Source organism: Ambystoma mexicanum, chromosome 3q, assembly GCF_040938575.1.
Source record: "Ambystoma mexicanum isolate Mex_15411 chromosome 3q, UKY_AmexF1_1, whole genome shotgun sequence".
Taxonomy (NCBI): Eukaryota; Metazoa; Chordata; class Amphibia; order Caudata; family Ambystomatidae; genus Ambystoma; species Ambystoma mexicanum.
In genome coordinates this window covers 553,475,920-553,501,938 of record NC_090926.1, presented here as the reverse complement: position 1 = coordinate 553,501,938, position 26,019 = coordinate 553,475,920, and the positions used below count along the sequence as shown (strand labels likewise).

Genomic DNA, 26,019 nt, shown 5'->3' with positions numbered 1-26,019 from the left:
ATGGGGATTTACCGCCCCACTCACCTTGGAATGGGGCGGTAAATCCGCCATCCACCATGGTGTGAACGGAGTTTACACCATGGTGGTAAAGTTGGTGCACTTAGCACCAAGGTTGTAATGAGGCCCTTAGTCTGCAAAATGGCGCAGCTGCTGCACCTTCCTCACGCACATACTAGTGCATGTAAAGACAAGTAAGGAAACAGCAAAATATGCAGAGCGCAAACAACCTTAGTGCCGGTTAGAAAAGAGATGTAGCTGCATGGGTCTCACAGAATAAATGGCTTCCTGCTGCACGTAATGAAGCTATGCTTCCCGTCCTTGTAAACATTCTTGTAATCCACACTGTATGTTTATCCATGAATGCTACCCCTTACACTAATGGCGTAGCATAAACTGTTTCTACTGCATATGACGACAACTGAAAACAAAGCACAAGGGACCAGTGGGCAGGCTACCGCCCTTCCAGCAATTACTTAGGGTACTTTCATGTACATCATTTTGCACATATGCTGGGGGCAACAAGAGGAGCACTCCTGTAGGGCAGCAGAGCTGTAAAACAACCTTTGCACACCATATGCCAGGCAATAGACCCTTACCAGGCAAATGGCCTTGTATTGTGTATGTACTCCAACCCGCTACTGTACAGAGGCAAGGTACTTGGAAGGGCGTGGGAACGGTCCTTAAGGGAGCATTACAATGACTGGCGCCTATGTACGTGAGGACCACCCAATAATTCTGTCTCCCGGCAGCCCCCTTTAGTATCTAGACAGGTACTGCCCCTTCTGTACCGGACCTTTCCTGCCGTTCCTTCTGTGGTGTGAGAACACCATAATAAATACAAATGAACTGTGAAAGGGAAAATGGTAAATAAAGAAAGCACCTTTCACAGATCAACAACAGAATTGCCAATGCACGCATGCAGGGCGGGAGGCGTGGCAGTGTGGTAACCACTGTAGTTCAATTGGTTACAAAGGGGGTCACTGTACAAAGAGGTTCTTTTAGGTGCTGCAGAGCGTTTTCAAGAGAGCCACAGCACAACACTAAGTACAAAAAAATGACACTACTTTCAAGAAGGGCACCAAGCCAATTTATATGGGGTGTGCAAAAATCCGGATGGCTGGCATAGTAAGAAAAATGTTATAGCTGGGGGAAAGTATTTGTGCTGTGAAACGTCATAGTCCAATGGGCGAAGGATGCCATTGACACATGTCAAACAAAGCCACAAATACTCTTCTTTGCAATGTACCGCGCTCTCTGCATTCACGGACCACATGAGAAATGACGCTATCACATCGGTGGCTGCATAATTTGATAGAAGCGTATGCAAGAGATCTGAAACAAACGTATGAACTGGGCAAGTGCCTCCTTCATCTCAAACGGCACTTAAGGTTGTGTAACATGCTGCACCATTTCCCCTGCACAATGAACAGCAATAATATCGGCATGATTGCGTGTCACCAAAGTGTCACACAGAGAAACCGAAATCTGGCACTTCCTTATAGCTACTCCATAGCACTACACATGCACATGATAGATTGCAAATGAGTAGCCACTGCACAGTGTTTTCCATTAAATTTCAGTCAATGTATGTCGGAATCCCCTAAAACCTGCATGCTATGCCTCGTGAAACACACAGCCATAACCACACCCTCTGCATTTCTGTCGACAAATACACCGTGTACCATAGTCTGTATGTACACACCACACCCACAAACTTTATTGCCCAATCCCGTAGCCTCTGCAGGCCCATTTCTACGGCGTCATCTGCAAAATGGGTGTATGTAACATGTGCCACTCTGCAACTATCGTGATATTTGCAGACTTTTTCTGCTGGGCGCGTGCAGGAGTGGGGGAATGACTTTCATCCAGGGGAGCGGACGTCATTAGGTGTGGAGGCTCTTAAAAGAACCTTTTTTTATTTAATTTTTTTTGTAAAGGTTCTTCTGTGGAAACATTTTTTTCCGGTCTTCATACATAAACGTGTGTTTTCAACGTCAGCTCACATTCTTATAAGAGGGTCTTCACTGCAGTGTGTAGATTGTGAAACAACATTTCATTGCCACTGTGTGACAAAGACATGCCATTTGCCTTGAGGAGTATTTATCGTGATCTCTTGCTGGCAACAGGTATCCTTACTTCCACACTATTCTCTGGGGTATACATGAGAAAAGCACCTTGGCAGTAGGAAAAATGTGCTGCACTGCTCTCATCATGATCTTTAATTGACTAAACACACAGGAACAAGGCATGTAACCCAAAAAGAAGGCTCCAAAGAGCAAAATCACAAAATTTACAGTTGCCGAAGAGGCCATGCGTCAACATTCTAGAAGCAGTCTGCCGCAACAGCATGATTCGACACTACACCACAAAGCGTCCACTCCCTCCAAACCGAAACTGCCAGACAAGTCTTCTTGGAGGGCATACACGCACAGATCTTCCACAAAGCCCTCACCCACGATGAAAACTGTGTGGCTTGCCATGTTTGCCAGCCGCAGTACACAAAGTAATGGGGAAACTGAATGCCGCCCTTTTCTGTGACGCACACCCAGAGCACCTGATTGGCTAAAACCCATAGTCTCATTTTCATTGGCCACCATGGTGAGAAGTGCAAAATGTGTCACGTGCCTTTCCCCAATGAGCCAGAGGGCCACGCCCCGGTGATGCAGAAGGATTCCTTCTCCCTATTGGAGCTCTTTCCTGGACGTACACCCTGAGCACCTCATTGGCCAAAGGCCATAGTCACATTTCCATTGGCCAGCATGCTAAGAAACGCAGAATGTGGCACATTCCTTTTTCCAAGTACCGCACGGGACGCACCCCAATACAGCAGGAGGAGTCCTTCTTCATATTGGTGCGCTTTCCTGTGACGCACACCCTGAGCACCACCTGATAGGACAATCGCTGCAGCCCCATTTCCATAGGCCAGCATAGTGAGAAGTGCTGAATGTAGCATATGCGGGTCCCCAAGTATGTCGAGGAACGGGCCAGAGTAAAGCAGAAGTCCCTCTTCCTATTGGTGCGCACACTAATCATGTGATTGGACCATCCCCACAGTTCCATTTTCGAGACCGCCGCTTGCAAAATCCCCGGATTGTAGCTTTCGCGCTGCGTGCGGGAGTGGGGGAATAACTTGCAACCAGGGTAGGGGTAGTTTGTGGAAGGAGCGACTCTTCAGAGAACCAGTTGTTTTTTTTTTGTTTAGATGCTTCTACGGAAACACCTTTTTCCCATTTTCATTAGTGTTTGTGAGTTCTTCAGCTCACATTAGCACAGTAAACTCCTCACCGCAGCCTGTAGTTGAGCAAACAAAACTGCTTTGCCAATGGGTGACAACAAAATGCCATTTTCATGGTGGAAACACTCCACATTTCCACAACTAATGCGGTCATTGTTGCAGAAAAACATTCCACGAGCGGACAAAAAAGTATACATGCTTCTGTTGATGAGACCCCTTCCTCCGTCTGGCTCGGAACAACAACCATGAGCAGCAGGCCATACTCTTTGTGGTATTATGGATGAGAAAAGCACCTTGGCGGGGAGAAAAAAGTGTCCTCACGACATTCAGCAATCTCCTCAGTCTAGGAACAAATCGAAGCTGGGCAGGTAACCCATATGCATGCTGCCGTAATGGATGCCGAGATGACATCTATTACTGGAAAAGCGGTGAGTTATTTGCAAAGTGTATGCATATTGGTGAAATTGCACTCATACACAGCGTTCCGCGATGCGCCCACTCCTTCCAAAGGAAAATTGCAGTCAAAGTGTCTTTGCAGGGCATAGTTGTGCAGATCTATGACAAAGGGATCACCTACAGTCAACACAATAGGCCTCATAATGACTTTGGCGTAATGGGTTAACGGGCTCCGCTAATGGAGGCGGATCCGTTAAACCCGTTAGGCAAAATTACAAGGTCCCCTGGCAGGACCCGGTAAGGACGCCTGGTAAAACCAGGCATTGTTACCGGTTCCCGCGAGGGGACCAGGGAGCTAACAACGGACCGGTTGTAATCGGCCCGTTGTTAGCTCCCTCTCCCATTCCCATTCAGCCCTATGGGGGTTCAGATGGGAATGGGGAAGGTCTGGGCCCGGGTTCCCAGACGGAGGAATTACCAAGCCCTCCAAACTCGGAATGGGCCGGTAATTCCCCATTCTGGGAACCCGGACCCGGTTTTGGTGGCAGCCATGCCGCCAATAGCGGCATGGCTACCGCCAAACCTGTAAAGAGTCCCAATGTGTTTCGCCATGTCAGCCACCCTCAGTACGCAGAATATAATGTACAACAGTTACACCTCCCCTTCCTGTTAACCACACCCAAACTACCTGATTGGCTAATCCCCACACTGCCATGGCAATTAGGCAAGGTGGTGTAAAGGGCACATTTTGGCACGTGCGCCTCCCAAAGTAGCGCGAGGGCCACACCCCTGTAAAGCTGGAGCAGTCCTTCTTCCCTTTGCAATATGTTCGCTGCAGCTCTACTTGATTGGGTTATGCGTAAATAGGCACACACGCATCCACCAGTCGCATCGAAGCCGCCATCCTCCAACACTGCCACTCTTGTACAACACTTGAAATGTACCGTTACACATTTACAGTACATCTGTCGTGCCATTCCAAAGCATGTCCACTACAAAGTTCAATGAAAGTATGCAAAATTTCTCCATCTGTGTACATCCACATAGCCACCCTGGATGTGGCACGTGTAATCCTGAAAGTACCACATAATGCACTACCTTTTCGTTATAATGTGGAGGAGTGGAGGTAAACAATATCAAACTGGGTAGGGGATTCAGTCTTCCATCATAGATGTATGAAGGTGTTTTTTTTTGTGACGTGCATGCCAGCAACTTCTTTTTTATTTTCTCTATATATGCGTTTCTGTTTGCCTCTCGTCACATTCTGGTCAATGCTTCTTGCACAGTGTAAAAGAAAACGGCATTGCCAATGGCGCTCAAATAAATTCCATTTCTACTGAACCACTGTGTATTTTGCGACATCATGATCCAAGGCATGAATGAGTTTTCAAAAATTGAATAGCAGAGTTTGCTAATTAAATGTTTTTTGATTAGCAAACAGATCCATTTGATTAGCAATTTTGTACTAACATTGTTAATGTCACAAGATGTTATTTGTACCCAAGACATGAAATGAGCAACAATGCAGCAGTTCTGTGTACCGCTGAAATTAGACATTAGAGAGAGGAGTCAGGGCTTGCCAATTCTTTACATTTCAGCTAAACCTGCAGGTCAGGTAACTTAGTTTACCTATTCAGCCTAAGAAAAATGCACTCGACCCATAGGAACGGAGGACAAGAAATGCAAAATGCGATTTCTGTCAAATGGTACATCTTACTACAAACCCACTTTATTTGGCACACTGCTTCCCCCAGGGGCCAGCCATGCACAGTGCAACTTGCATTTGAGGTTTACTGCAAACAAAGTAAATGTTAAATAAAAGTTTCAAACTTCTTTTGTAAATGCTACTCGCCCTTCATAAAATCTACTCGACTATGAGAGTGGGTGAAAAGACTTTGCGAGCCATAGGTGAGTCTGTAAAATGTAAAGGGTTAGCTGTATAAATGGACACACATAAATAGATATGATAAAAAAAAAGGCTCTGAAAACAGTTTGGGCACTTGTCTCTCCCAGGTGGTAATATATAATACAATCATAAGCATAAAGCAAAGCGAGCTCTGGAGGCCAACTACAGTGCTTGGTATTGCAGTAGATGAGTAGATGTACAGACTGGATGGAACTACTGATCGCTGCTTTGCATAAGCATCTATTTTGCTTTGTGTATCATCAAGTAAGAGGCAAGAAAGAGGATAAGCAGAGTGGATTACTTAGCAGGCAGAAGCTGGGCAAACTAGGTGGAATATTGTTGTTTGTGATCATCTCACTTTGAGGGTACCTGGTATAAAGCAACAGGGTGATAATAAAGAATGTCAATGAGTATGGGTTCGCTCATGGGTTGATCACCAGTTGCAAGATGTATGCAACCTGCAGGTTACAGAACAAAGTTTGACATCAAAGCATTTGATCATGTGATCATCACCATTTTCAAAAGAGTTCATTTGTCAATATGATGCATCTTTCCCAACAAAATTAAATATAGTTGACACTGTGACATTCAGATACACTAACCTAAACATTACCGTAAAGCATTGAGATGGTGTAGTGTTTTACAGTATCAATACTGTAATTATGCATTATGTAACCACTTACATTTTAGGAATGGAATTGCATGACTATCTTTAAAAAAAAGATAGAGTTGACACACATCTTTTTGCCAGGCAGGATTTAGAAAGCTTAATAAAAGTATCATCCTCATTACTTCTGGGTTGCAATTATATGAAAATGTAATTCCTGCCTAGCACTCCCACACATGCCTTTGGCACTCAAGAGTGGAGGAGATGATTAATGCTGCACTTTCTATCCATTAGCACTTGCAGTTAACATAGAAAAGAGGGTGAAGAGAGCACAGAGGATAAGAAGACTGCAGGGCGAGCTGTGCTTTCATTGAAGAGGACAACTTAAATAGCTAACTTTGCCACACAAGTGTCCATTTGATTAGCAAACCTACCGAATTGCAAAGCAAATTGCTATGTGACACCGCTTATTTTATGCCTTGTGATCTCATAGTGGGTGGAGAACATGCCAGCAGTCTGCATAAACTCACGCATAATTCTGTTTATAGCACACCTTCCGACCTCTAGCTGTGGACAAATTACACCGTCATGAACCCAAACTCCTCTTGGTGTTATGCATGAGTAAACGACCTTCGCAGTAGGATAAATATGCATCACTGCGGTCAGCATCCTCTTCAGGCGACGGATTAATCGTCCACACGACATGTATGACCACGACCACCACACTATAGATCCATGCAAGCGACCATGTGGGCACCAACCATTATGCACAAATATAACATATGTAGCAGCACTTCCACCCAACTCCCCCATGCCATAAAACACCCATTCACGAAAACATGTCATACTTAGCAGAATCCACAAACATACCACAGCCTGCATTACCCTTATGCACTGCCATTCACAAAGTATTAATAAATCTGCACACAGCACAGTAACCAACCACATATAAGCTGCACTTCAACCATACCCACTTCCATACTCACATTACGTACACACTGCACCCTGTGGCCACACTGCCCAACTTATCACTGCACCATCTTCTGCTGCACACCAAATACTGTAGCATGTTGCAACTATCACCACAACCATGGAATGCACAATACACGCTTCGCAACTCACTTGTAGTGCTATAGAACGTCGACAATGTGCTCCACACCCATTCTCCAAAGATCACCACCCTGTGCCTCATGCACTATCAAACCTGCATTGCTCCAGTGGGTGTGCTCCTTGCACACATTCCCTGCACCGTAATACAATCATGCATGTCGGCGTGTCACCAACTACCACTACGCACATACGCACCACTGGCACCAGCACTCCTAACCAACCTCCACAACGCAATGGACATGCACAGCTTTACATGCAACAGTTACCATAATGTATGAACATTACACTGTTTCCGGCACCCCTAGGCCCTTTCATTCACATACTATTGTCTTACCGAATTCCACTCAGAAGGTATTTTATCACTGCCAACGTAACCACAAAATGTTTACAATATTGCCCATACTGCAGGCATTGTGCACACAGCACACTATCCAAGCACATATAAGCTGCCCTTCATCCATACACTCTACCATACTGACAGTATGCAAACACTGCACCCAGAGCCCACACTGAGTGACTTTTCACTGCAGCATCTCCAAACACAGCGCACCGCCATGGAGCTATGCAGCAACAAATTGCAACAGTTAACATAATGTACAAACAAAAGAATCTCTCCTCTATCCCTGTGCACTTTCAATCACATACTATGGGCGTACCCACTTCCATTCACAAAGTATTATGCCACTTCCAACCTACCCACAATCTGTTTGCAACAATGGGCTATAACGGCTGAAATGTGTTCCACAACCATTCCGTACATGTCACCACCCTCTGATGCACATTACAGCATGCATTACTGCCCTGGGTGTCCTCAAGGCCTAGGCTCTTGAGTACATGGCCTACGGCATTCGGCCATGCACCCAATAGTCTAGGCCTTGAACACACCCACAGCTCTACCATACTAACAGTATGCAAACACTGCACCTAGAGCTCGCACTGCGTGACTTTTCACTGCAGCATCTTCAAACCAGCTCACGGCCATGCAGCTATGCAACAACAAATTGCAACAGTTACCATAATGTACAAACGAAACAATCTCTCATGCATCCATGTGCACTTTCAATCACATACTGTGGGTATACCCACTTCCATTCACAAAGTATTGTGCCACTTCCAACCTACCCACAATCTGTTTGCAACGCTGGGCTATAACGGCTGAAATGTGCTCCACAACCATTCCTTACATGTCATCACCCTCTAACTGATGCACATTCAAAAAATGCATTACTGCCATGGGTGTCCTCAAGGCCTAGGCTCTCGAGCGCATGCCCTACAGGCTACGGCCTTTGGCCATGCACCCAGTAGTCTAGGCCTTCAACACACCCACAGCTCTACCACAGTTCTACCCTACTGACAGTATGCAAACACTGCACCCAGAGCCCACACTGCGTGACTTTTCACTGTAACATCCGCAAACACAGTGCACTGCCATTGAGGTATGCAGCAACAGGTTACAACAGTTACCATAATGTACAAACAAAACAATCTCTCCTGCATCCCTGTGCACTTTCAATCACATACTATGGGCGTACCCACTTCATTCACAAAGTATTGTGCCACTTTCAACCTACCCACAATCTGTTTGCAACACTGGGCTATAACGGCTGAAATGTGCTCCACAACCATTCCTTACATGACACCAACCTCTAATTGATACACATTCAAAAATGCATTACTGCCATGGGTGTCCTCAAGGCCTAAGCTCTTGAGTGCATGGCCTACGGCCTATGGCCTATGGCCTTTGGCCATGCACCCAATAGTCTAGGCCTTGAACACACCCACAGCAGAAAACACCCATGCATGAAAACAGGTCACAATGACCAGAATCCGCAAACACACCACAGCCTCCGCCACCACTACCCACAGCCATTCACAAAGTATTGTGTCACTAACCACAACATTTTCACAACATTGGGCCTACTTGAAGAAATGTGCACACAGCATAGGCCGTGAACACACCCACAGCAACGTAATGCCACCATGCATGTCACTGTGGCACCCACTAGCACCATCCACATACACCCCACTGCCACCAGCACTCCTACCCAACCTGCGCACCGCCATGCAGCAACAAATTGCAACAGTGAACATAATGTGCAAAGAAAAAACTCTCTACTGTACCCCTGTCCACTTTCATTCACTTACTATGGGCGTCCCCACTTCCATTTACAAAGTACTGTGTCGATGCCAACCTACCCACATTCTGGTTGCAACACTAATCCTACTGCAACCAACCTACACATACCACACTATACAAGCACCACCCTGTACCAAAAGCAAAGTCAAACATGTGTTCCTGGGGTGGGTATGTTGCAGCCCTATGCTCTTGAGTGCATGCCCTACATCCTACGGCCTATGCCCATACACCCATTAGTCCAATCCTTCCACAGACCCACAGCACCTTCATTCACCCATGCATGCCACCAAGTCGCCAACTACCACATTCCATCTGCAGCACACAGCCACCCGTGCTCCCACCCACCCTATGTCATGTACAAATCACTCCCCTTCTGCAATTCACCTGCCACCACTCACCACGAAAAGAGGTCGCCGCAAACAGGTTGCGGCAGACACTATGGGGCTGTTACGACAGCTGCCTCCAATCACCACACACAGTACTCGCCTATTTATGTCACATTAAGCACTTCTCACCCCCCACCTCTTCCCTCCCTTATTGCCGCCAATGCATTCCATACGGTACATTTTCCAGACCCTTCCGTCGCCGCACTGTCCTCTGATACACAATAGCGGCTTCCACAAAAAATGTTGACGTACACCACGGTTCCCTCCAGCCAACCACCGGCCACATCCAAACTTCTCCAACAGCACGCCGTACCGCAAGCCAATGACACTTCTGTCCACGAAGCGAACAGGGAAATGGGTCAGCGGAGCGGACCCAGATATCACACATTTTTTGAGACGTACATTTCAGTTCTTTGCAACAAAGCTACTGGCCGGATTTCCACCAAACACACAAAACCACGCTTACTGACCCAAGCCCCAGCTCCTGCTGCAAATTTGGTGAAAATCCATCCAGCCATTCGGCCAGTGGCCGTGCGCAATGTTTTTCCCCATTCAGTCTGTGGGGAAAAAAAGGTTGGAATCCACCTATAACTTTGACCCCCCCCACCCAGCACGAAACCTCCCCCAACTTGGCGAGAAAACTCAGGGTCGGCCATATATTTTTTTTCAAAGTTTGGTGAGGATTTGTCCTGGGAGAGCGAAGTTATAAGCTGCCAAAAAAGTGCTCTTCCTATGAGTTTAGCAACTTAACCATAACTACACGGCCGCTACCGCTGGCTGTGTTATATATATTTAGGCTTCTTTAAAAAGTGTTGTAGTAATCGAGGCAGCTATTCACTGTTGCTCAAATTGACATAACTTTTTTCTCTTCTTGAAAAAGTGTTACACCTTGTCAATCTAGCATCAACAATCATTTCCACACTTTTCACATGTGTAAGGGGAGTAATTATCTTTTCAAATATCTCACGAATGTCCTCTTCTGGTCAGTCTATAGCATCAAATTGGAAGGAATCCACATTCTCATTGAAGATTTACCTTGGTTCAAGTGTAACCAACTACTTGCATGCATATATGGACGTTATCAAACCAGCCCCTTTTCTCTACCAACTGCTTTTGTTTCACAAATACAATATCAATCTTGTCATAGGCATAGGACTGAGGTTACAACTATCATCTCCCAACATCCCCAGAAGAGGGACTAGTTAGACTGTATATTGAATAATGTGGGAGACAGACCCCCACAATTGTCTTTTCTGCTGCCCTATCCTACTTTGTCATTAGAAAATATACTACAACCGACACCATACCAGAATTTTCTATGTGTGTAACATTCATATTAATATTGGTTTGCTCAGGCCTATAACTATGGGCCCCCGGGCATTCCCTGAAGTGGTAATGCCCCTCAGCAAGAGGCTAATTGCTTAATTATTCCAGGAAATCCTACCACTGTTGTAAAAACAAATGTTTTATATGTAATGTTATACATTAAGATAGACTGTCTTACCTCTGTATGTCCTCCCAAACCTCCTCCATCTGAAAAAAGGCCGGCAAAAAATAATCCACACACGCCACCACCTACATAAACTAGAAAGACAGAGAAATGATGTTAAAGTGCATTGATAGACAATAATGCAAGCAAACATTCAGCTTTCTGTGCATCTAAATTGTGCAAACTGTCTCTAGCGCAGAGGTCTCCCTTTGAGCTCTCACCATGGAATATGCTGCCTAAATCTGAGGTGTAGTCCAAACATCCTGAAAGCCAAAGTTTGCAGAACCCTGCTCTAATGAGACTACAAAAGCCCTTGTTATGACCTCATGGTGAATGAAGAATTATACAGACAATATTTATATTAACACATTGTTTACCTATAGCCTCTTAAACTAGGAATTAGATGTGGGGCGGGGTGTATACATGTATGTATTTAATGAGAACGTATACATTTAAATATGGAAAAATACATATATAGGTCAATTTCTGATAGATATCATGTGGCTATAATGTAGTCACTCTGCTTGACTTGTTCCTTTATCAAAATAGTAACAGGATATGGGTCACTTTAACACATCTTATCCTCAATTTAAACATCTAATCCTCAACAAGAAAACACAAGCACACTTTGTTGTTGTATAGATTAATGAATTTTGGAGGTACCCAGGCACTGTGTGAGTCTCGCTGTCTAGGTGGTTTTGTGTTGTGAGCACTTGAGGTATCTCTTTCGATTTTTGGAGGAAAAGTGACACGTTCATCTCCCGCTTGTTTGCCAGAGTTAAGTCCTCCACTTCACCTGCAAAAATGGCAGATTTAATGTGTAATACTTCCACTGGCAGTAAATCTACCAAATATCCCCAACGAGTCCTAAGGACTCTAAAAACCGGGAATTAAACCACTGTGGTAACTCCACGGGACCAAGTGGTGGTAACGGTAATCGAGTTTGGCAGTAATTTGGCGGATTTACTGCAGAATTACCACCAAACTCGTAATGAGGCCTGGCAATTAGTAGATACTAGATTGGCCAATATAGCGAATGTCACTCACAGGAGTGACTAGAATCCTCCTAGTCCACAGTCCCCTTTCTTCTATCCTGTATGGGTTTCCACCGTACGGGGATGGTGCCGGAACCTTTTGGAAGTGAATAATTTGAGCTTCCCCTTTAAATATAGATACAGCGTGCATAGGCACGACAGGAGGCATGTGCATGCCTACTAGCTCCATCTTCACCTCAGTCCCCTTTTACACATCAGGCGCTATTACTCCTGGTCTTATTCAGTAAGTGTATGGTCCAAACTGAGAGGGATGGAAGGCAGGTCGTATGGGGGAAAGGGGACTATGTAATAGGAGTATTCTAGTCACTATGGAAACATTTTATTTCTCCTACATCCCGTCACCTTGCATCCTGTATGGGTGATTCCAACGTAACCCTGGAATTTGGGAGGAGGTCCTGTATGGCTAATTAGATGCAAACAGGTTTTTTAATACAGGCTGCCCAAAGGGTGTGTCTGATCTGAAACTAATGAGTAGTGTTTGCAGAACTCTGATAGGCTAGTGTAAGAAACCCGAAGGTGTCTCACTCGCTAGTCCCTGCGCATCTCGCAGGTGGCCAGGGCACAGCCAGTGCCTTTGGATCCAGACCCTTGGTGTGGACCAGTGGGAGAGGATCACCTGGGTGAGGAGCCTTCAGGGAGTTGGTCTGGGACGCCTGATGGCAAGACACTGTATTCCTCTCTTCCCTATAACACCTTTACCCTATTCTACCAGGTAGGCTATGTGAGAACCTTACCCTACCCACGCTTTCCCTACTCCTGCACTTTCACAGACAACCCGCTCTTGGAGAAAACAGACTCACACCCGAGCAGTGTACCTGACATGTCCCGCTACTATGGTCAGGTGAAGTTAGGCAATTACTTACAATTACTAACACCGGACTTCCATTAAACTTCATGAAAGAATATAGAAAATGGACTCTGGTGACGGGGCTAGAAAAATTCAATATCTGGTGGCTGAACACTCACTTCTATCAAAAAATATATGTTTTATTCAATTCAAAATGACATTCATATTATTGTTTACACATTAATCTTCTAAACTATTGGACACTTTTTCAGGATCTTCACCCATCTCAACTCATTCATTCCATACCATTACTGATTCATACTCACAAAATATATCAAAGAAAGATTTTGTTTCCTTATCAACACCGAACTCTAATATACAATTACAAATACACTTGTGGTCAATCTTTATGCGTGTGTACACAACAAATAGCTCAACAGCTAGCTTATTCGTTAGATCTACATATGTTTCAGTTGTCTTGTCGGTCCTTGCATACTGGACCCATTGTTCCACAACCTTCTTCAGGATCAACATAGACTTCAAGTCTGGTCTGGTCTAAACAATATATGGGTGAACAGTGTCTTCTGGAACATATCTAAAATAAACAATAACAACACATAAGTTTCTAGCCCCTTATTTACAATGACACAACTCAATTGTGTATCTGATTCAGCCAATGACCAAACAAATTGACACTCACCTCCCACTTCAGAATAATGGGGGTAGTTTCAACCATGGAATTATTCCAGCGTGCCTTCCAATGCAAAATATTATGGACGGCCTGCAAGCAAGTACAGAGAACACATCCAATTCAGTATCCCTACAGTATTTAAATACACCATTGAGTGTAAGTCATTAACACCCCCTTTCGATGGTAAAAAATACACTTACTTCTTTATGTCTGTGACATTATTTCACAAATGTTTCTTCTTTCCTTCTCACTAATTGTAGTAGATTGCAATGATGTCCCATCTAAATAAGAGACACAAACCAAAATGCGTTTGCATCAATACATTCAATGTCAGAGTATATTTTTCATTCCTTTATTGCACTACAAGTACAAATGTGCCCTCGATTTAGGCTTACCCACATGGGTGTCTTCAGCACCTGTACACTGTGATGTGTAGTATCGCCCCGGTCTATTACTTCTGGCAGCGTCCAAATTGATTTACAGAATGCTGTGTACAAAGAAAATGCACACGCTTTTGTATATAGCCTCCTTAAAGCATACAGAAGAAAATGTTCCTGCTTCCTTTATTGACCTATGGGGCCTCTATGTCAGCTCTGCGGATCGTAATCAACGCAGTTCTAAATATTTATGATGACTTGTTCTTTCATGTGTAACCAAATTCCTCATTTCTTGCCGCATGCACTTGTTACATGGCGCAACCCAGTGTAATGAATGCTACATCCATATACTACAGCTACGGGAATTGAAGATTTGCCAGTTGCCAGCTTTTTGACCAGTCCCAGTGCAGTGCAGGAATCCCCTGACGTTCTCCCTCTTGTCCCCACGACTGAGGGCCAGGAACAGCGAGATCTTCAGGAACTGCCACGAACAGAGGCCACCAGCTGCATCTTTTTCTTCATTTGTAAAGGTACTGTAAAACCAGACTGAGAGTACTTACCTCTTGTGGTGAAAGTGCTTGAAACTTTCCCAACTCACAGGCCTAATCCGCTTGTGATCCAGCATATGATTCTTCTTACTGCAAACTATTCCTAAGAACTTTTGCAGAGACTTTTCCGTTTATCTACCAGAACTGCTTTGTCCTATTCAAGACTTTAACCCATTGACTTTGGCCTAGCCTATTGAATTGAATTGACTCTTCTGGTAAACTCAAAATATCTGCACTGCCTAAGAAATAACTGTAGTCTTTCTATGTTCTGATAACCTATGTTTGCTCCTCCTTCAAAGTATTCTGAATGCCTCAGAAACTTAGAGTGGACAGTACTGAAGTATATTTGTGTGTGATTATATTGCCTCCTTCTTATGAATGTTATATAACTGACAGTTAAAAAAATTAATATGTATTTAATAAAGAAACCTTGAGTATAAGAGTTTATTTGAATGCCTGTGATTATACTCCTCTGTGTAACATCAGTACAGCTCACATTCCCTCTTGAGATAAGCCTGGCTGCTCAACTCTGCTACCAAAAACTGTGTAGTACAGACTTATACCAAAGGTTGGTTTTGCTTACACCTGTAGTCATACTTGTGTGTAGTGGTCCCAAAGGGTACTGCATACAAACTTTGCCTAACAGGCAGAAGACCCTGATGCCAGTGCTTTAAACTGTAAATTTGATGCTGAGAAACCAGAATATGTACACATTTCGAACGTACCACCTTTCCCCGTGCTGAAAATATGGGAAAGGGAAGCCAACTGCTCAACCGTCCTGACATATTATTTCTTGAACACTTTTCTTTTAACAAACACCATTATCCCACACCCTTTTGTATTTAGAAGTAGGGATTGACAATAGGTGTATTAGTTTAGGCCCTTTTATTTAACAGAGACTTGACTAGGACTGTGTTATTATTATTTGATGGTCGTAGCTTGCCCTCATCCTTAGATTTAGGTTTACATAGGCGTTGAACTAACCCATTTGAAGTCCAATAAACACCCTTAACTGTGATCACTTGTGTCTGTCTTCACTGTTTGATACCATGCCTTCCTTACATGTCTCAGTTGTGGGATGTGACTCAATTGAGACAAATTGGGGGGCAATAACATTCCAGAAACTTAGTCACAGAGCCTCAGATCCCTCCACTGCCATGAAAGTATCCATAGGCTTTGACATCAGTAGTAGCAGAGACATTTCTATCCCTTCAGGGAAAAGAGCGATGGTTTCCATGGATCTAGTCCTAATACCAGCTGAGGATTGTTATATAAGACTGGCCCCAAAATCTGGCCTAGCCTGGAAGTTTGGTCTGAATGTACTAGCAGGCACCATAGATCCCGACTTCCGGGAAGACATAAAGGTTCTCCTACAGAACCATGGTGAGACTCCATTTGAAATACGTTGTGGGGACAAAATTGCACAGGAAATTCTTAAGAAAGCTCTATTTCCCTGTTTTAAGAAAAAAGAGTGAACCGGAAGAAATTGAGATCGGTAGCTAAGGCTTTGGAGAGGCTAATGAACCAGCCACCATTGAGGCAAAGAGGGAAGAAGAACCTACCATCCTTCCCAATTTAGTCTTTGCTCATCGAAATAATCCAGCACTTTCAGAGGCTTTCCTACAGGTAATTCCTGAGGGAGAAGGACAAGAATGGGGAAGCCCCATTTTTCTTCCTGAAACAGGGATTACTATATAGAAAGGAAACCTCCAGAGAGAGCCTAAGAAAAGTTCAATTAGTAATCCCCAAAACCCATCGTAAGACTGTGTTAGAGATTGCACATTTTCATTTGACAGGGGGACATTTAGGACAATCTAAGACCCAAGCTCACATCCGTGGGAAGTTCTATTGGCCTGGTATCCATGCCAATTATAAAGAACTTTATAATTAGGGTTGGTTTCCCGAAGGAAATTCTAACGGATCAGGGGTCCAATTTTATGAGCAAATGGATGAGTGAAGTCAAGGAATTACTACCTAACACCACTTTTAGAATCTCAGTTTACCACCCCAAACTGACGAGCTGATTCAGAGATTCAATAAAATCCATCAAATGATTTTGAAAAAATTGGTAGATCAGGATGGTAAAGACAGGGATAGCATCATGCCCTGGGCCCTATTTGCAGTAATAAAGACCCCAAATTACGAGATCATGTGAACCTTGTTGGAAATCTAGTCTACACTCAATTGAAAAAAGCTCAAGTCCAACAGTAATCCACCTATGACAAGAAAGTAAACTCAAGAACTTTGCAGTAGGACAAAAGGGTGTGGTCCTCTTACCTTCCTCATTGTATTCTGCTACAAAACCAGGGAAAGTACATGGTACTTATCATTATATCAGAACTCCAAAGGAAAAAGTGGGTCATTTAAAACCCTACAGACTCCCAGAAGTCTGAAAACAAATAGTGGTAGAGGAAGTTAAAAAAATGCTGAAGGCAAACATTATCAAGCCTTCAGCCATCCCATGGTCCTCCCCTATTGTATTAGTAACAGAACCGGATCATTCTTGGAGGTCTTGCATAGACTTCAGGCAGGTTTTCCCCATCTCCGTCTTCGATGCCTATCCCATGCCGTGCATCGATGAATTAATATACAAACTCGGAAGTGCCGGCTTTCTATCAACCCTTGACTTGACCAAGGGATATTGGCAGGTCCCCGTAGATGGACCTGATATGGAAAAGACAGCTTTAATGGTACTTATCATTATATCAGAACTCCAAAGGAAAAAGTGGGTCATTTAAAACCCTACAGACTCCCAGAAGTCTGAAAACAAATAGTGGTAGAGGAAGTTAAAAAAATGCTGAAGGCAAACATTATCAAGCCTTCAGCCATCCCATGGTCCTCCCCTATTGTATTAGTAACAGAACCGGATCATTCTTGGAGGTCTTGCATAGACTTCAGGCAGGTTTTCCCCATCTCCATCTTCGATGCCTATCCCATGCCGTGCATCGATTAATTAATATACAAACTCGGAAGTGCCGGCTTTCTATCAACCCTTGACTTGACCAAGGGATATTGGCAGGTCCCCGTAGATGGACCTGATATGGAAAAGACAGCTTTCTCAATGCCCCTGAGACTATTCCAGTTTAAGGTCCTCCCTTTTGTCCTGCATGTGGCCCCAGCCACTTTCCAACGGCTTATCGACTGGATATTACAGCCCTACTCCGATTTCTGTGGGGCTTATATTGACGACATAGTGATTTACAGTAAAACTTGGGAAGACCATCTTTTCTATCTTTATACCATCATGAGAGCCCTCAGAGAAGCTGGATTAACTACCAATCCATCGAAATGTAAGCTGACCCAATCAGTCGCTAAATACATCAGCTTCTTTGTAGGGAATCGCAGTGTCTAGCCCCAATGAGAAAAAGTGAAAGCTGTCTGAGATACTCCCACGCCTAAGACTAAGAGAAACCTTGGGGTGTTCCCAGGATTGATTGGTTACTACCGTAGGTTCATCCCTAATTTCTCAGATAAAACAGCTCGGTTAACCAACAAATTAAAGAACACTGAACCCCAGGAGCTTCATTTGACTGATGAGGATGATATATGCTACACCAACTTAAAACCTTGTCCCAGAATCCAATCCTAAAGGTGGTAGATTTTTCAAAGGAGTGTTTGTTACAAACTGATGCCTCTCTCACAGGGTTAGGAGCAGTCTTATCACAAATGTGTGATGAATTCGAACACCCTATCCTATTCACTAGTCAAAATCTCTTCCCTCCTGAAAGGAACTACTCCCTATTGGAGTTAGAGGCCCTTGCCATCAAATGGGCAATCACCCATCTGAGATGCTATCTTAGACCTGCAACCCTACTGTTTCACTGTGGAACACCGAAAAGGGAAAGACCAAGGGAACGTTGATTTCCTTTCCCGGTTTACCTGTGAAACAGATGCAGCTATATCGCATAGGGGAAAGGTGTGGTAGAAACCAGAAGGTGCTTCACCCGCTAGTCCCCGCTATTCTCTCTCTCAGGTGACCAGGGCATGGTCATCGCCTTTGGATCCAGATCATGGAGATGGACCAGTTTGGGAGGATCACCTGGGTGAGGGGTCTTCGGAGAGAGGGACGCTGAATGGTGAGGCGCGGTATTCATCTCTTTCCTATAACACCTTTATCCCATCCTACCATGTAGGATATGTGGGAACCTTACCCTCCCTCCCCCCTTTCGCTACTCCAGCACTTTCACACGGACAGCACGCTCTGGGAGAAAACCGACTCATACCGAGCAGTGTAAGGTAAGGAACTCATGGTGGCAGCAGTAAAGACAGACACAAGTGATCACAGTTCAAGGGTGTTTATTAAACTGTATAAGTAGGTTGGGAAAATGCATAATCTAAACCTTAATCTAAGATGGGAGCAAGCTTCGACCATCAAATAATAAGAAGGCTTCCTAGTGGCAAAAACCTTTTGCCAATCCTTACGCTAAATACAAAAGAGTGTGGTATAATAAGTGAGGATGTGGTAGTCGGGAGTCTCGCTTCCCTACGTTTTCAGCATGGGACAAGGTGGGACTTCGGAACACAGCACACACTCAAGCTTTTGCCCAGCACGAGCTTACAGTTCCATTCTCAGGTATCAGGACCTCTGGTGTTGAGTCTCTTTCCTATAAAAAGTATCTGGCCTCTGAGGACCTGCTGCATTAAAAATAATAAAGAAGAGAGTTCCTTTCTGTCTGCTTGCTTCAGTGTTGACTTTTCACCCTTGGATCCCCCTCTTCTGGGCTCAGATCCACACAAAGTTCCTTGCAAGATCGGGACCTTTAAATTTCCTTTCTGATTGCATTTACAGTGATGATGCTTCACCCCTGGATCCCCATCCTCTAGCTCAGACCCCTCTCGAATGTCAGTTTCCCTCCGTCGGGTTTGCTATGGCTTGTATTCAAAAGATATGGCTTGCATTTAAAAGATTTAATTTGTCATATTCACGTGTCATTTGGTTATGTTTTTTTCACACCTGGGTCCCCTCTTCCAGGCTCAGACCCTTCTCACATATTAGCCCCCCTCCATCGGGTTCACTATGGCTTCTTAAGACAAACTCATCTGTGACATTCACAAATCTTAATGTCTTTTTGAACAGTTCACTGTGGACATCCCTCTGCCAGGTTCACTCTTGTCAACACACTATTCATTGGGACTTCAGACTTTGCCCCCTTTTCATCAGTTTTTACGATGCCAGATTCACTTCCCTTAGCTTTTCAATCAGCTGCTGGTCAAAGACTGTACAGAGGATTTTTCTAGACCCCTGTATGACCATGTTGACCCCTTTCTCGTGCCTCTCCCAAGGCCTTCTGGTAACAGTAGTTTCAACAATCGAGTAATCGGCCATAGTTTCCAGAGTGAGCACCGCCGTGCTGCCTGACTCCTCTGTAGCTGGTTTTCCCCTTGCGAATCAACAGTTCTGTGTACTTTCACAGTTAAATTAGCCGTTTGCTACTTTTATTCAACACAGTTCGGTCTCTTATCAGCTCTCCCCTCGACGCACCGGCTGTGATGAACCGCTTGGCCTATCTTCTCTCTGGAGTAAAGGATGGTACCATGGAGTCAAGCGTCTCCCCGGCTTTGTTATCAGTAGAGGAGGGCCCTGTGTACCGTTGACATCTGCTGCAACACACGCTGGCTATTGTTTGCTGTCTTACGTTTACTTCCGCTGAGGTTTCACAGACCTGGTTTGGAAAGGGCAAGATCTTAGCTTTCTTGTGGTGCGGTCTGCCTTGCTCGTAGTGTGCTCTCGTGCTTCACCTTTTATCACTTTGGGAAAGGGATAGAGCCGTCAGAGGTGTGTGATTCTGGCCAATTGCCTGACCCTTGCGTTGGGACATGTCAGCTAAACGGTTTTGATGTTTGTTCATCGTCTTTCGTGGTGTGTGAAAGGGTTTGTGTCAAAAAGGAGGGGCATAGATTGTTTGAGTATCGTGCATGGTAGGCTGGGGAAAAGGTGTCATAAGAAGGGGGAAACCACGTCTCACCTGTCAGTGTCCCACTTCCACTTCCGAGGACCCCCCATTCAGGTGATCCTCCCTCACTTGTCCACCCCCAGGAACTGGATCCAATACGATGGCCGTGTCCTGGACACCTGGATGACAGATACCCGGGGGCTAGTAAGGGAGACACCTTCAGGGTTCTCACAGTACCTGACAGGCAATTACTGACAATCACTCACACCTAACTTCCATTAAACTTCCCAACATGGATAAAGGCGGAGCATAAGAGCACACTCAGAGCGAGGCAAAGCACACGACGGAACAGCAGTTTCAAGTCGGCAGCTGAACGAGGGGAGAAAGACAGCAATCCCAGAAGGGTTCATAAGAAGGGAAATACCCTTGACTTTTTCGGCCAGATGACGTTACTTTCAAGAAACCTTCAAGGCAGAAAGCATAAGGCCATGAAACCAGACTGAAGAATCCTGCATTGTGTGTCGAAGGTAACAAGGGCCCTCCAGCATAACTAACCAAAGCGGGGAGGAGCAGCAGCATCCGCCATGGTCTCGTCCTTGGCTCCAAAAACAAAGCAGTGCCAGAGAGACCAACACAGCCGGTGAGTTGGGGAGACGGATGCAAGACTGGTCTGTGTTGAAGTCAAGGTTGAAAGCAGCAACATTGTATAACGAGCGCTGGAATGAACATTGTTGAATGTGTGTCATTGTAAAGCTATACTGCTGAGGTATGTTTGAACTTAAGAAGGCAAGATACAATACTGTTGGCAGAGTGGTCTGGCACCATGAATGTGCTCATTCGAAGGCCTCTGTAATGTATCCTGGCAAGAGAAATTAAAGTAGAAGATTGATGAAAACAATAGTGTGAAGTGGATCAAAGTGGTCCTACAACGGTTTAAGCAAAACCCATCGCACCTTCGAATGTCTTTGATTTTGGCAAAAAGAGGATCCAAGTCCGAGCGAGGGAGATCCGTGGTCCGAGCCCGAACGAGGGAGACCAAATGTGGGCATTGTGATAAAAGGAGGTCTCAGCCTGAAGAGAAAGACCCACTATGAACATTGAAAGCGAGAACTTGTGCATGTAAAAATCCTGTCAGGAATGGAACTTTGAGACTTTGTTTGTTACGACAGACCCTCTACAGTAAGGGACTGTTATTGGAAAAAAGGCTTTGGAAGAAGGCTCTGATGTCTGTGCTTTGAACTGTATCCTCGTGCCCGAGAAGCCAGGGTGTGTGCGAGGCTTTAACGTGCCGCCTTGCCCCGTGCTGAAAATGTGGTGAAGAGAAGCCAACTGCTCAACTGTACTGACATATTATTTCTTGAACACTTTTCTATTTGCATACAGCATTGTCTCACAACCTTTTGTATTTAGAAGTAAGGATTGGCAATAGTTTTATAAGTATAGGCCCTTATATTTGACAGAGACTTGACTAGGATTGCGTTATTTTTATTTGATGGTCTTAACTTGCACACATCCTTAGATTTTGGTATAGATAGGCTTTCAACCAACCCATTTGAAGTTCAATAAACACCCTTGAACTGTGTTCACTTGTGTATGTCTTCACTGTTTGACACCAAGCCTTCCTTACAGTAGCCCACAGAGCTGCTTTGCGGATGGCATCCCAAGATGCATGTCTTTGAAATGCCAACATGTTTGCTTTTGCCCTTACCTCACACACATGAATCCTTTTAGAGATATCCTTCGACAATAGCCAACACCATCCACCTGTATAATGATGCATTAAATGCTTGTGAGTCAGACACGGGGCCAGGCAAAATGACAAATAAAGCTTCAGTTTTGCTGACTGCCCATGTATGCATGAGGTAGACCTTGAGAACCCTGCGAAGATCTAGAAAGTGTGTAGAGTGAAGAGATTTCTCCACCTGTGAGTGAGGATTCAGGGGATCCTGGTTGATGTAGAGTAGAGAAACTGTCTTTGGTACGAATTTGGGGTGAGCTCGAAGCTAAACCTGCAAGCTGATGTTAGTGCTACCAACAAGACTGTCTTGAGAGTGACCCATTTAATGTCAATAGTGGCCATAGGCTCAAACAGTTCATGGACTTATGCTGCCAAACTACATTTAGGTCTTAGACGGGGTAATGCCTGTGCACCAGGGATATAACCTAGACAGGCCCTTAAGGTGACTTTTGACCACCAGATTGGCTGCAGTGAAAACTGTGCCGTCTGAATTCTTATATGCTCCAATCGCTGCTATGTATGTGCAGCAGGTGTCCACCCAAAATTCTAAGTGTGCGAGATTTGCTGAAAAAGACAAGACATCATCCAGGGGACAGGTAAGCAGGTTAATCACTTTATCTTTAGCCCAAAAGCATACATTTGTCAATTTGCTTTTATACAGGGCTCTGCTTGATTCCTTCCGAGGACAGTGAATAATGTGCAAATGACTGTCTGAAAAATCCCAATGTTGTAGTTTTATTTAATCAGGAGCCAGAATGCTAGCGATAGTTCCTCCGGCTCTGGGTGAGTGACCGCTCCCCCTTGCTGCAATAGGAATCCCTGTGACTGAATTGGCAGCGTACAAGGGCCCTGTGTCACTAGTTGCAACAGGTCGGAGTACCGCACCCGGGAGGGCCCAGGGCGGCTAATAGCACTATCCTGCAGTTCACTGATGTTCTGAATTTGCGGATTACACTTGGCAGGAGGGTAATCAAAGGTTTGGAAGCAGAAGAATTGGTTGAATCCGATTTCATCAAATGTATAAAAATGATTTTTGCAGCTAATATGTGTGTGGGGTGGGTTTAGGTGAATAACTAATGCAGGGAGGTTATGGGAGGTTTGTAGGGGGTCTCCCCTGCATATATATGTCACAAAGTAAATAAAATAAATCAATAAAATTGTTTTCGACGTGATCACATAGAACCCTGCAGGAGCGGGGTCAGAGGGAATGCATACATTTGAAGATTGTCCCAGCTGATTTGAAATGCATCTTCTAGGCAGTTATTCCCCTGCCCCTTCCATGATACCAACTGGTGACATTTGGCATTGTCCTCCAACACAAAGAGGTCCACTTGAGGGTGACCCCATTCATTGAAGATCGGCCTGAGGGATTGCATGTGCAGCTCCCACTTGTAGGTATGCCAGCCCAATCTGCTTAACCTGTCGGCCTCAGAGTTGTTGTCTCCCGGCAGGTGAACCCCACTGAGCGGTATGATGTGTGCCAATGCCCATTCCCAGATGGCCACCGCTATCATGAATAGGAGCGCAGACCTGGTGCCCCCTGTTTGTTTAGAAGATAGAGGTTAAGCTATCCATTTTCACCAGGAATGATTTGCCCTGTATCGGAGGCAGGAATGCCTTCAGGGCTAGCCTGATGGCTTTGAGTTCCAATGCATTGATGTGAAGCAGAGAGTCTGCTCTGCTTCACACCCCCTGTATGAACTTGCTCAATGGTGTGGCTTCTGTGATGGCCTGCGGGTTGTGCTGGATCTTTTCTTTCTCATTCTTTTCCTCCCCCTAGAGCAATTTAAGATGGTGACGCCAGCCCATATTGCAGTGGCTCTCTGCGAGGGAGATTGGAAGTGCTCTCTGGACCGGAAGAATGCAGAAATGTGTATGATGTACAGTGATGGGTCAGCATTTCCATTACAAGGTGTTTCAGCCCCACGCATATTCACAGAGCTAAGGAACATGATTACAGCTCTCCTCAAGGATGAGGGACACCATCTCCTCACTTCAAGGGCCAGCTCACCAGTAGGGGTGCAGCATTCCTGTCAGCTGTGGGACAAGCGTATCAGTTGGGGTTATCCATCAATCTGAGAGAATCTCAACTCTCTCCTGGACAGAGTATTATCTTTCTATGACCCAGATGGGATACTGTAGCCGACCAGGTTTTCCCTACAGAGGAGAGACTTTTGGGCATTCAAAAGGCGCTACATCATTTTGTGTGAAGACAAATAACATCCATGTGGTGGTTCCAACACCTATTGGGGCTTTTAGTCTGTTTCATTTTGACATTTCACCATGCCAGGTTGAAAATGAGGAGGATTCAGATTTATTTGGCCGTGTGCTGGGATCAGGAGACTGGATCTCAGGCAAACAAACTACCCATTCCAACATCTCTCCATCAGGATCTCAGGTGGTGGATTGTTGGCAACAATGTGGCGATTGGAGCTCCACTCTGGCAACAAGGCAATTAAGTGATAGTGACCACAGATTCATCCCTGAGCGGCTGGCGAGTATGAGGAGTCACAAATGAAAGCCGGATACAAAGTTGTATGCTTTTGATTAAAGAGATTTTAAAAAAAAATAGGTTGGGAAAACGGCTCTCTGGTCCTATTCTGAAGAGGATCTTATCTAACTATAAAACAAAAACTATGAATCTGTCTGTGTCAGGGTGGCAGTAATTGAAAAGCTGTCCTTGCGTCCAAAACTTTCTATCCTGACCCCCACACTACAAACAAAACAACAAAGGGTGCAAGGCAATGTCTTTAACTTGATGTTGGCAAAAGTGTTCAAAATCAAAAGTATAAGAATAACTCCAAAGACCGTTGTATCCGAAGGGTGAACCCCTTCCCCTAGATTCTTAAATAGGATGGTGAAAAAATGTCACAAATGTTACAAAATGTCTAGTTAACACTTCCTTTGTGTCTTCTTTGAACTCACAGATTTCTTGTTTAAACAATACGTTCTGTAACAGTCTTTCTGTAGTATTTTCTGTAACTTTGCAGATCGCCTGGTATTCTCCCCTGCCAGGAATCTTTATACAATTTTAGCTGCCTGGTGTACTTGGCTGCCATGACTTCTCTTATGGTGTTTCAGATCACCTGGTATACTCTCCTGCCAGGAATCTTGATACAATTTCAGCTGCCTGGTGTACTCGCCTGCCATGACTTCTCTTATGGTGTTTCAGATCACCTGGTATACTCTCCTGCCAGGAATCTTGATACAATTTCAGCTGCCTGGTGTACTCGCCTGCCATGACTTCTCTTATGATGTTTCAGATCACCTGGCATACTCGCCGGCCAGGAATCTTGATACAATTTCAGCTGCCTGGTGCACTCGCCTGCCAGGACTTCTCTTATGCGTTTCAAAGTTCTTTGGCTATACCACAATAGCATATACCATGAGATGCTTGGTATATCTGCCTATGGTAACATTTGCTCAAACTTTTCCCCCACACTGGCATCTCGTGCATCTGTACGTGATTGGGGTTTGCCTGTATACTTTGAATTCAAACATTATTCTTATTGGGTGTTGAATTTGTACATTGCCTTTACTGTATTCAAACAAACTTTTCTTATTTCTGCATCAGCAATTTTGTACCATTCACACATTTGTTGGTGTGCTTGTCAGAATGACCCAGTGTCCCTAGCTCGCTAGCTCGTTTGGGCAGACTCACTG

The 26,019-nt window shown here is 44.7% G+C and overlaps 1 long non-coding RNA gene across 1 annotated transcript in view; it reads right to left on the bottom strand.

Moving 5' to 3' along the window:
- Nucleotides 1-26,019, bottom strand: part of LOC138582733 (uncharacterized) — a 443,177-nt gene that overhangs the window by 138,257 nt on the left and 278,901 nt on the right. The window contains exon 2 of the long non-coding RNA XR_011305067.1: nt 11,282-11,361. This is a non-coding gene — a long non-coding RNA (uncharacterized lncRNA). The remainder of the gene's footprint in view (nt 1-11,281; nt 11,362-26,019) is intronic.